The sequence below is a fragment of the Microtus ochrogaster genome, chromosome 10 (assembly GCF_000317375.1).
Source record: "Microtus ochrogaster isolate Prairie Vole_2 chromosome 10, MicOch1.0, whole genome shotgun sequence".
NCBI classification, from domain to species: Eukaryota; Metazoa; Chordata; class Mammalia; order Rodentia; family Cricetidae; genus Microtus; species Microtus ochrogaster.
The window spans coordinates 48,693,743-48,702,115 of record NC_022016.1 but is presented as its reverse complement, the minus strand read 5'-3'; positions in this window follow the sequence as shown (position 1 = coordinate 48,702,115).

Below are 8,373 nucleotides of genomic sequence, written 5' to 3'. Positions count from 1 at the left end.
ATGCGTGTAGTGCCTACAGAATCCAGAAGAAGACATCAGGTCCCCTGGAACAGGAGTTACAGACAGTTGTGAGCTGCCACGTGGATGCTGGGAATCGAACCAGGGTCCTATAGGAGAGCAACCAGAGCTCTGAGGTGCTGAACCTTCTCTCCAGGCCTGCAGTATTGATTTGTGTGTGTACACATGTATTCACACAGGTGCCTCAGCATGCATGTGGAGGTTAGGGGACAGCTTGAAGGTGTCAGTCCTCGTCTTCCACCACACGGAACCCCGGGGATTGAACTCAGATTGTCAGCTCAGCAGCCCAGACTCTTACTCGCTGAGCCATGTGGCCGGCTTTTTCTCCGAACTTTCATGATGAATGGGGGAACTGTTTAAACGCTGACAGTTTAAGCAGGTCATGGTGACACATGCCTGTAAGCCCAGTATGCAGGAGACAGAGGCAGGAGGATCATGAGTTCAAAATCAGCCTGGGCTACATAACTAGACCATGTCTGACAACAAACCCTCAAACCTAACAACTTAGGATGTAATGAAGGCGACCTATGGAGCATGGTAAAATGAAGTGAATTTCACTGCTTGCATCAAAATCTTTACAAGCAATCTGAGGGGAGTAGTAGTGTTTACTTTTTTGTTTTGTTTTTTAGTTGTCTCATATGTATGGGTATGTGGTCTTTCATGTATGTGTCTGTGCACTGTGTGTGCAGTGCCTACAGAGGCCAGAAGAGGGCATCAGATCTCCTGGGACTAGAGTTAGAGACAGTTGTGAGCTGCCATGCGGGCGCTGGGAATAGTCTATACCCTCTAAAGAGCAGCGGGTGCTCTGATCTGCTGAACCATCTCTCCAGCCCCTAATGCTGATGTTTCCTAAACTGGGAAACAAGACTTGGAATAGATCAGCAAGTTGCTGCTTGACGCTGACTTTGGAGTTGGAGACCACTAGGCTTCCAAGGTACAGTCAGGAGGATGACGGAGGGGGATTATAGTGAGTTCCAGGCAGTCTGGGCTACAAAGTGAATTGGCGCCTAGCCTGGGCTTCATGAGACCTGAGGGGAGTGATGTCAGGGGCAGAAAAGAGGGAAACATAGGGCATGAATTGGGTTTCCAGGACTTTCAGCTCGAGGTTGTCCTACAGAATAAGTCAAGTCACAAGGCAGAGGAGGGTTTGTTAGTTCTGGTTTGTTGGTTTTGTTGGCGGTCAGACCTCTGCCTTCATGCTCCCAGATCTAGGAGGCTCCAAGGGTAGGGATCAGGTCAGGGCTCTGGCTTAGATTCTGGTCTCAGTTTTGGAGCCAAGTCTCTCCCTCCCTTGGGAGAGGAGAGTGCGAGGGAGGGGGAGTAAGGAGCGTGCTACACATGACTGGACCAGCTGCCACCAAAGTGTTCTCAGGAGGCTTTCCCAGCAACTCAAACTTACCCCAGGACTCCTGCCCGCTCTAAGGAACACTTGGCGCAACTTGAAAACCTGGCTAGTACCAGGTGTGTGGGTTCTGTCCTGAGCACCAAATAAGCAGTCTGTGATAGCAGACAATTGTAAACCCAGTACTAGGGAAGTAGAGGCAGGTGGATCAGGTATTCAAGGTTGTCCTTAGCTACCTAAGGAACGTGAGCCCAGCCAGGGTTACGTGAGATCTTGTCCCTCACCCGCCCTGCCCCCCAAAAAGTTGTAATTAAAAAAGTTTAAATGAGCCAAGCATGATGGCACTCACCTTTAATCCCAGCACTCAGGAGACAGAGGCAGGTGGATCTCTGTGAAGCCAGCCTGGTCTACAGGGTGAGTTTCAGGACAACCAAGTCTGTTACACGGTGAAACCCTGTCTCAAAAAAAAAAGCAGTAAAATAAAGAAATAAATACAGAAATAAGCAAGCAAATAAGTTGTTTAAATGTGTAAGTTCAAGGGCCCAGAGGCATAGAGGACACAGTCCTAGCAGTGCCCAGGACGTGAGATGTTAGGAGCACCGCAGTTTGTGACAAGTGATGTCCCCTTTCTGAGCAAACTATGACTAAGGATAATATAATAATGCCAAATATGCCAAAAGGTGTTGGGAAAACCTTTTTTTCCCCCTTTTTTTTTCTCAGAGTTGAGATCTTGACCCAGCTGGGTATAAACTTGTGGATACAGGTAATCCTCCTGCCTCAGCCTCCTTTTGGACAAGAGGTCTGTGTTAGGTCTATGTTATGATGAGCAGCTTTTTCTCTTATTTCCTAAGAGCTTTATTGATCTGTAATTTACATACCATAAAATCATCTGCTTTAAGGACACTGTGATTTTTTTTGCATACTTACAGAGCTTATGCGACCATCACTGCGTCAATTTGATAATATTTTCATCATCCCCATGAACTCCATCCCCATCTGCAATCTCTCTCCTTCCTTTCCCAGCCCCAGACAACCACTAATCTACTTGTCTCTCTAGATTTGCCTTTTATGGGAATTTCCCATAAATGGAACCATACGTGGCCATGTGAGCATTGTTTCTTTCACTTAGCACAGTTTTGGAGGTCCCTCCGTGCTGCTCCATGTTTCAGTAGTTTTTTTATGGCTGAATAATATTCCATGTGTGACTGTCTCATTCTTCGGTGATGGAGTCACCCATTATGAGCATCTGAGTCACTGTTGCTTATTGGTGATTACGGAAAAACGTGGCTGTGAGCAACCCTTCCAAGTCCTTTCGTTTCTCCCGGGTATCAGAAATCTGGGAGGAAACTGTTGCGTCAAATAACAAACTCGGGTTTAACTTAAAAACAACAACAACAAAAAAAAAAAAAACCAACAACAACAAAACAACTGTCCATCTTTTCAAAAAGTGTGTGTACCCACGTGTGAGTTCAAGCACAGCCATACACAAGTTAATATGTACCACGTGTGAGCAGGAACTGGAGTTACAGGCAGTTGTAAGCTGCCTTCTAGGGATGCTGGGAATAGAACCCAAGTCCTGGTGGAGCAGTGAACAGCATCCTCAGCCACTGAGGCATCTATCTCTCCAGCCCCTTGCCAAGGTTTTATATTCTGGTCAGCAGTATATGAGGGTTTATTGAGAAAATTAGTACAAAAGCTTGGAATGGCATCTGGTTATAGGAGGTCTTGAAAGATGGGCAGCAGGAGTGGATGGGGGTGGGGTAGGGAGAAGGTGGGGGGAGTGGGAGGAGGGGACGGTGGGGGAACTGGGATGGGTATGTAGAATAAAAAAAGATTGTTTTCATAAAAAACGGGCAGCTAGCGCTGGAGAGATGGCTGGGCAGTTCAGGGCGCTGCTACTCTTTCGGAGGTGCCGAGTTCAATTCCCAGCAACCACAGGGTGGCTCACAACCATCTGTAACTGTAGTCCCATGGGATCTGATGCCCTCAAACAAAACACCCATATACATAAAGTACATAAATAAAAATAGCTAAAAATAGTTTTTTGTTTGTTTTGTTTTGTTTTAAAAAGGCAGCCAACACTAATAGGGGTTTCCTTTCTTTTCTCCTCTTTCTGTTTTTTCTCCCTGCTCTGAGGCCTAAACCCAGGAATTCCAGCAGGGCCTAGGTGAACTTTGGATCCAGCCCAAGGTGAGGGTCTAACAGAGTTAGACAGAGTTACCAGAGCATTATTGTTTCCTTCCCTGAAAAAGCAACTCTCTCTCCCTTCCCCTCCCTTCTCTCCTCTTCTCCTTCTCTTTCCCCTCTCCTCCCCTCTCCCTTCCCTCCTCTCTCCTCTCCTCTTTCCTCTCTCTCTCCCCTCCCTTCCTTCCTCTTCCCTCTCTCCCCCTCTGTCCCCCCCATTCCCCTCTCCTTTCATTTCTTTTTCTCTCCTCCACCTCACTCTCAGGTTCTTTTCTCCTCCACTGTTGAGGATTTAATGTAAAGTCTTGTACACGCTAGACAAAAGCTCTACCGCTGAGCTACACCCCAGCCTAATAAAGAGGCGCCCATCCAGAGAGTCCCTCTGACCTGTCGGGACCCCTTCTTTATCTGTTTGCGTGCCCCTCAGCCTGGCTTCCCAAATTCTCCAGGCACCCCACCTCCATCTGCTTACCCAGTAACCTGGCTAGTAGGTCCCTCTGCTTGACCTCTGCCCATTCTCTCCGATGAACTTTACCCCACATCATTTTCTGCTCATCTTCCTCAGTGTCTTTTAAAGCCCACTTGGACTTTCTTACATCAGCATTGTCCAGGCAGTAGCCACGGTCCTAGGTGGCCATTGAGCCCCTGAAATGTGGTTGATCAAACCCAGACATGCTGAACCTAAACCACTTACCACATCTTAATAATTTACTGTGGAAAATAGTGTACAAAGAATAGATTTTTATATCATTTTATTTTGGGATAATAAGGTCAGATGAGGTTATTATTATATTACTGAAGCCAATTACACTGTCTTTCTAAAATATTTATTCATTTATCTATTCATTTGTTTGTTGTTTTCTTGAAACAGTCATAGCCAAGAATGATCCTGAATTTCTGCTCCTCTTGCCTCTGCCTCCCACATGCTGGGATTAGAGGTATGTGCCACCATACCCCATGGTGTCCTCTGTTTTCTTTGATTTATTTTCATTTCATGTGCATTGGTGTTTTTCCTTCATGTATGCCTGTGTCAGAGTGTTGCATCCTGGACTTACAAACAGTTGGGAGCCACCATGTGGGTGCTGGGGATTGAACTCAGGACCTCTGTAAGAGTAGCCAGTGCTCTTAACCACAGAACTCTCTCTCTCTCCTCCTTTTTATTTATTTATTTTTTATTTTATTTTTGGTTTTTCGAGACAGGGTTTCTCTGTATCTTTGGAGCCTGTCCTTGAACTATCTCTTGTAGACCAGGCTGGCCTCGAACTCACAGAGATCCACCTGCCTCTGTCTCTCAAGTGCTGGGATTAAAGGCATGAGCCACCACCGCTAGGCTCCCCTTCCTTTTTAAAAGACAGCCAAAATTCCTTTTTTAATCTTCAATTTGCTAAGAATGAAACACAAGCCCTTCTGCAGGTACCCTCCACTGAGGGACACCTCCTCAGCCCTCCTGATTGTTTGTAATGTAGCCAGTAAGCCATGTGAAGTTAGTTACATACGTGGCTCACATTTCTGGTTCATATGTGGACAGGAAATGTTTACTGTGCACTTGTGGAGGTCAGAGGACAACTTTTGGGAATCAGTTCTCTTTTTCCACCACGTGGGTCCCGAAAATGGAATTCACCCATTGGGCCATCTCTCCAGCCCTATGTCTGACATTTTAGTGTCTTCTTGCCTGCTGGTCTCTGACACAAGGCTCACTACACTCCCGTGGGGTGAATGTTGTGACTATCTCTTCTTTACAAAGAAGTAAATCCAAGGGAGAGCGTGACCTGCCCAAGGTCACGCCTGGGCACTCACAGATTCCAGTTTCCAACCAAAGTTCTGTGACTCTAAAGTCTATCTTCAGTGGGACCTTGCTGCCCAGGGTAAATCCGGAGTGTACTTGATTAGACCAGCTATGAGCGATAGCGAATCAATCTAATCAGAACCCAGGCTGAACGCTGGTCTTCCATAAAGACAAAATGAGAGAACAGATTACCATAAGCAATACATTGCTTTTTACTGACTCTTGGGATGTGCGGATGAAATTAAAGACGGGGACCACTGATCTGAGCAAGAATCTCATCTCACAAGTGTGGAAGCTGATGCTCAGGCAGGAGGATGAATTTACCAAGGGCTTCTCTATGCTGGCAGTCCTTGGAGTTGTGCTTTTGGGAATCCTAGGGTAGGATCCTTGGGGATTTTAGTCTTTCCGAGGAAGGTTTCTGTCCCCAGCCACCTGGAAGCCCTTTTCTTGAGTCCTCCCTTAAGATTGTCCCAAAGTCTAGAGCGAGGAGGGGGACAACCCACTTCCCATCAGGATCCCAAGGCCACCATCCGATCCTGGGCCAGGAATTCCTTTCAGAGACTTAAACTGAGACGAAAATAATTGTGAACCTTTGGAGGTCTCCAAGAGCCGACTGCTTCATTTCACTCCCGACTTAGGTGATTCAGTATTCCTAAGTGTCTTTTCCGAGGTGGGCCTGGCCCTCACAGCTCTGCCCCCATCTGCTCTCACACGTGGTGGGGAGGTGTTGAAACAGCCACCTACTTCCTCGGTGCCCTCTTCCCAGCCCTGTCCAATGAGGCGGGAGAAACGGCAACAGAGACATGCTGAATCCATCAAAAGCCCGAACCCCGGAAGCCACAGGCAGAGGCTGAGAAGGCGCCACTGAGATAGAAAGGCGCGGAAACAAAGGCCCAGAAAGAATGCCCTGGACAAAGAGGGAGACTCGGAAAAAGGCCTCGGGAGAGCGACGAAGGGGCCAGAAACGAGGGAAAGAGACGGGAGAACCAGAAAAGAGAGAGAGAAGAGGGGGAAGACGGAGAAGTCAGAGTTTGAGAAAAGGGGTGGAGGATGGAGACAGCGCTGGCAGGAGACTCAGGCGCGCGGGGCCGGGCGCGGGTCCCAGGTCCCCGGGGGCGGACCCTGCTGGCGGCGCCTGGCCCCGCTGCGGCCGTCGGAGCAGCCACATTCCTCCGGGTTTCCCACACATTCGCCATCAAAGCGTCCCCAAAGCCCCAGCTTTTCCCGCGCCCCTCCCCCGCCACTGGCTGGAGAAGCTATTTTTCACCCCCTCCTGGTCTTTAATCTGTTGTGGGAAAAGAAAGCGGCTTTTGTTGAACGAGGGGCTGCGCGGGGGGCGGGGAGGAGGCACGGGCGATTGTGTGTCCCGCAGCTGCGCGCCAACGATGGGGTGGGGGCTGCCGGGGTGCAGGCCGAGCTGGGGCCGTCCGGGAAGGTGGGCCAGGGAGGTAGAGACAGCCTGGTCCCGGGGTGCACGTCAAGCTGGGCCTGCCCATGAAGGTGGGTTGGAACTATAGAGTGTAGGGACGGCCAGGGTGCGGTCAGGGAGGATGGCAATGGAGAGGGAATGGAGCCCTCTTGCCATTGTTCCCTTGGCCAGGAGATTGCAGGAGGATGGACTCATATGGGCTGGGTGTATAGAATTCTGCCCAGGCTGGGGCTGCAACCCTGCAAAGGACAGACCGGGATTAATGTTTGGTTTTTATGGGCTGGGCATAGAGCCTGGCGTCTCTTGCATGCTAGACAAGCACTGTACCAATGAGCTACATCCTCAGCCAGACAGCTTGCACTTAAATCCATCCGGCTGCATGCAGTCCTCACCTGGGACCCAGGCATGCAACTCACACCCAGGCAGCCTCACTCCAGAAAGTGGGTACAACCCACGCTCGTATTCAAAGATACACACGCTGCCTGACGCCAAAGTTCTGTGGGGCTTTCGAATGTGTTTCCTTCGATTTCCATCCCCAAAGCGTTAGTTTGTAGCCCTCCCTTTCCTACCTCCCGACAGCTAGCTGTGTGACCTTGGTCAGCTGACCTCACCTCTTTGTGCCCCAGTCAGTGTGAGAGTTGAGGGTGCTGACGGGTAAAATGCTTGCTCAGTTGGGTTTGGAAGGATGGTGAATTTCAGGACAGCCTGGGCTACATAGCAAGATACCGTCTCCTGAAACATAAACAAACGAAATGTCAAACTAGTGTTTGACACTCAGCAAACGCTATGGCTGCTATGCAAGTCACTGCTACACAAGCCGGCTTGGTGACTCACAGTTTATCCTCAGGAGCAGTGTGGCCTGCAGGAGGCTCCCTGCGAGCTCCAGCCCAGCCTCTGCCTTCTGGCACCCCAGACTTCCCCGCACTCTGCAGAGTTGTGGCCCAATTGGGGGTGGGAGATCCCTTCCTCTCTGGCAGGGTCAACCCTGTCACCAGGCCCATCCCTCCTCTCCCCTCCCATCTCCTTCCCCTGGCAGCTTTTGAACTGCAGCTGGGCCCCAGGCCAAAGCAGGACAATGTCTGGGCAGGGTGGACACTGTTCTTCAAGGTCTTTTTTGTCTTCATCTTTCCTTGCCGTGGACTCTGAACCTCACCATCCTTCCGGGGCCTTTCCTGAAGCTCAAACTCAACTCTCTGCTATAGAGAGAGAAGTTGGGAGCCACAGGACCGAGGGACGACCCGAGTTTAAATTTTAAGTTTCTATTTTGTTTGCAGTGCTGGACATCAAATCCTAGGGCAGCATCACCTCTGTGCTACACCTCCACTCCCATCCCCCAGGCACAGTGATTCTATATTAAATCCTGCAGGCCAGGGCCTGGCCGTCTATACTCTGTAATCTCAGCACGCAGGAGGCCGAGGCAGGAGGATCATCACAAGTTATAGGTTAAGCTGGTCTACTCATGAGTTCTAGGCGAGCCAAGGGTACAAAGACCTGACTCAAGGGAACAACAGCAGGGCTGGAGAGATGGCTCAGTGGTTAAGGGCATTGCCTGCCCTTCCAAAGGTCCTGAGTTCAATTCCCAGCAACCACATGGTGGCTCACAACCATCTGTAA